This window comes from Engraulis encrasicolus, chromosome 8 (assembly GCF_034702125.1).
Source record: "Engraulis encrasicolus isolate BLACKSEA-1 chromosome 8, IST_EnEncr_1.0, whole genome shotgun sequence".
Classification (NCBI taxonomy): Eukaryota; Metazoa; Chordata; class Actinopteri; order Clupeiformes; family Engraulidae; genus Engraulis; species Engraulis encrasicolus.
In genome coordinates, this window is record NC_085864.1 from 18,624,995 (window position 1) to 18,629,775 (window position 4,781).

The following is a 4,781-nucleotide window of genomic DNA, read 5'->3' on the forward strand; positions in this document are numbered from 1 at the left end:
CTTTAGAATGGCATTACAGATTACTCAATATAGGCCTACATGTAGGCCACAGTATGGCTTCAGTTCAAATTAAATGGGAATGATTTCTTAGTGTATGTTGAGTAAGAAGACAGAGATAAAAAAAATGTTTATTTGCAGACAAGTCCTCACCTAGTACTTGTGTCAAAAGTTGTATTAGTTAACTCAGTAATCATTGAGTACTTAAACTGCTATCAAAACTGACAGCTGATGGACAACATGTACTGTAGGTCTTTTGCCACCCTTACCCATAGGAGAAATATCTATATAGAACAACACTTCTCATATGGTATATACTATGAAAGTAAATCATTACCTGGACTCATTTTCTTGATATGCAAGGCACATAAATAGTCTGGGCGGAAGAATAGTCGATCATACCCCGCCCCCCCCCCAAACAAAATGCCACACGACTTTTTTTAACCTTCAAGATTTTGAGTGGTAACAGTAACATAACTCATTCCCACTACACCGTTTTGCATAATATTGTACATGTCCTCAGAATGCTCTACATCAGTGGTTCTCAAACCTTTTGTGTGAAGTACCCCCTGAGAAAATATTGAGCTCTCCGAGTACCACCTTGACAACCAACATTAGAATATCGCAGTAAAGGCCTTCCATATTCACTTTTGCCAGTCAGTACAGGAGAGGTTCATAATGGTATTCTAAGTACCACCAGAGATGTCTCAAGTACCACCAGTGGTACGCGTACCACAGTTTGAGCACCACCGCTCTACATGTTTCAGTTCTATAGTTGTACTGTACAGTACAGTGCAGTGCAGTGGAGTGCAGTACAGTACAGTAGCATACAGAATGGTGCAGTATAATAAAGTACAGTAGAGTATAGTACAGTACAGTACAGTAGCATACAGTACGGTGCAGTACAGTAGTAGCATACAGTACGGTGCAGTATTGTACAGTATAGTACAGTAGCATACAGTACGGTGCAGTACAGTACAGTAGCATACAGTACGGTACAGTACAGTACAGTAAAGTACAGTACAGTACAGTAGCATAAAGTACGGTGGAGTCTAGTTAAGTACAGTACAGTAGCATACAGTACGGTGCAGTCTAGTACAGTACAGTACAGTACAGTACAGTAGCATACTGCACGGTGCAGTAGAGTACAGTACGGTATATCACATTACAGTACAGTACAGTACAGTGCAATACAGTAGAGTACAGTATAGTCTTATAGACGTTAGCCCTCCAAAGCCAATAGGATTTCCACATGCTGTTGTTTTAAGTTTTTGAAAGACTATTTTAGTAGCCTATGTGAGAGAGGGAAGGCAGGCAGACATGTTTTAAACAAAGGACCACACCCACAAATAAAAAATAACGAGCAAACAATAAATTAAGTGGTTAGGTAGCCAACATGTCATCTAGATTAAAGCCAAAAGTAGATGGAAAAACAGGCATGTTACCATTTTGCTCTTTTAAAACAAAGTATCTGTCAATATACTGTATGTATGGTGTATTGCATATTGATTATTCATAATTTCCTAAGCATAAATGCCCTTATCACTCCATTGTACACTTAGGACTGCGATATACATATCTGAACATTAATCAGCATACATTTGTCATTTGACAGCTGTCACTGACACTTGATATGTACATGTATTATTGACTTGATTGATATGAATATATTTCAGTTGAGACTCCTAGGGTTAAATCATTGAGGGGGTCCTAAGGAAGTAGTAGTAGTTTGTGTGTGTGCGCGCATGTGTAAGTGGGATTACAATTATTGTTTGCCATCTTTATCTGAAGAGCAGACTGAGTGTCTGAACCTGCTAATGCTAGCATGCTAACATTGGGACAGTTATGTGTGGCCCAGTTCAAGGGTTTATCTCTTCTCCCCTAAATTTTCTAACCACAATTTTCTTTTTGGATGTTATAGATATGACCCACTGCAAATTTTTAAAACTCTTAATGAATGTTGGTTCAATTCCTAAATGCCCAGAAATGAGCTCTCAATTGTAGAGTGATCTCATTCTGACAATGGTTTTTATGATTTTCCTGTTTTTGAATCTAAATAAGACATATATAACATTGTTTTTATGGTAAGTTTTGCACATATTTTCAAAGTTCAGTTTGTATACATCACACACAAATAGGTGGATTGGCCCATAACACCATTATGTCCAGGCAGTACAGCATTTTACTACTATTGGCTGGTTTTGGGCAGCCATCTTGAATTTACCCCATAAAAATGACCTTAATGACATTGAAATTTGGGGCACCCCTTCTGAAATGATGGAGAACACCCTAAGGAAGGTCTACACCGATTTTGGTGCTTCTATCCAGCGCGTAACGATTAGGCCCTTTTTGGACGCTAAGAAACCCAGCTAAGAGGGGTTGGGGGAGCGCGAGGATATTTCAGTGTGACCGGAAGGCATTTCACTGCGACCGGAAGGCTCCGAGGGAGAGAGAGAAAGAATGGGGAAGGAGAGCGAGAGCGGGGAGAGCGCGCGAGGATTTTTCAGTGTGACCGGAAGGCATTTCACTGCGACCGGAAGGCTCCGAGGGAGAGAGAGAAAGAATGGGGAAGGAGAGCGAGAGCGAGAGCGGGGAGAGCGTGTAGCAACCCAATGTAAGTAGGCTGCTGGATGTGAGTGCCCGGATATCCGCCCGAGTATTTGCATGCATTTGCATTCATTTCCACCATCAGGAATGCTTTGCGGTACCACAGCTACCCTATGTGAGTCGCGCTGTGTCGCCTGACTGTCCCTTCTATAATATGATTGTAGCCTACCGTAACAACTCGGCCTCGGCCCGCCGCCGCAAATATCCACCACACCACCACGGGTCCTCTGGTGTTGTGACCGTTTAGGATCTTTTTTTCATATCCAATACTTGCACATTAAGAGTGACAATTCCATCATGGATTGTTTAAATACAGATATGTGCGAATGCAGTCATGTTGAATTTAGGGTGGGCCAAACCATGCCATGTCATGAAGACGTGGACATTATTAAACAGCTCGTGTAAAAACAGTTACCTGACACTGAGCTCCGTTTGCCCGTTTCAGGATCGTGTGGAGATCGGGAGGTGATAGCAAAGAGCGAGCTGCAGGTCATGAAAGAGATAAGATAAATTGTGTTGTGTGCGCGCTGCGCACACATACCTCACTGCACAATATTCACCGGACGACTTTTATACGAAGTTACTGGCTCCAATATTTCAGCGTCCCGTTTGATTTCTGTACTGACACTTTTAAGTTTACGTAGCCACAATCAAGATGAATAGGCTATGTCTCAAATGATAGGCTCTAGTCTCCAATGTGCCTAGTTTCACCACAGCGTGTTGTTGGCATCACCACCAAATAATCCTGCACAATATATGCGGCATAACTTTTTTTTTACTTTTCGAGTGCTACATTTAGACCCGGGTAAAGTATCGAGCATGGTCTGTCCCTTCAATAATCTTAAGAGTGTCCCGTAACAACTCGGTCTCGGCCCGCGCCGCAAGTATCCTCCACCACGAAGGTCCTCTGATGTTGTGACCGTTTTAGGATATTTTCATATAATACAGAAATAAGAGTGCGCGCGCGCCTCTGACTGACAAGGAGGGAGAATGACTCCGATATTTATATTCAGCGCCCAGTTTAATTCTGCACTGACACAATGTACATGGCAGAATCAAATGAGTAGGCTATGTTATCTTTGTTGTTTCGGCATCACCAATAATAATGGCACAATATGCGGCATGGTTTCGCGTGTTGTTTTTGCACCACCAAATAATAACTAGGCCTACACAATGTGCGGCATAGCTGCTGTTTTCTAACTCAGAGAGAAGGCTATGCCCAGATAGGCCTATTCTTTTAACTTGTAGGATATCCTGATGTTATGTTTCACTAATAGTAAAACTCAGAAACTTTCAGAGTGCTAGCTACATTTAGACTGGGTAAACTCGTGACTTTAATGGCTTCCGAAACGGGCTATTCCAGTGTCTGTGACAGTGTATCTATTTTAGACTATAGTCTTGTGCAAAACCTTTTATTCAACATTGCGAATAGGCAGGATGATTTGTTAGACACGCACGTACTTCAGAGCAGATAGAACTGTGCAAGGTGACTGCTGCAGTTTTCAGCTCAGTCCTCCTGGATAATAAAAACAAAATAATGCCGACGAGAAAGTAACGCCGTTATCTTTTGATGGATTCCCTTTGGGTGCCCGGTTGAGACAGTTTAATTTTCACACCCAAATCAATTCGGTTTTAAGTTATGATTTCATTTTATTTATTTGTATTATTATTTTGATTTTATTGGTCACCGGGCCTATTCTTTTGATTGGGAGATCAAGGAACTCTCTGGCGTCGCCGAAACGGCGATGTGCTGTGGGCTCTTTACGCACGGCACCTAGGCCTATGTCCCTCCATCTTCAGTCAGACTCAAATCGGACCGAAATCAAGTAGCTGAGGTTAAACTGTCGTAAATACACGACCGGAATCGAGTAGCTGAGGTAAAATAGACGTAAATACTCGGGCGGATATCCGGGCACTCACATCCGGCAGCCTACTTACATTGGGTTGCTACAGAGCGCGCGAGGATTTTTCAGTGTGACCGGAAGGCATTTCACTGCACCCGGAAGCCCATTAGACTAGCAGTTTCATTTCACTTTGACGTACCCGTTAAAAGTTTGAAATTATGCACAAACAGATCATTGTAATTATTTTCCGCATGTCACCACTCGGTTAGATCAAATAACGAAGATGTTATTAATAGGTTATAGTTTTCACGCAATGTAGCCTACGCTGTCTCG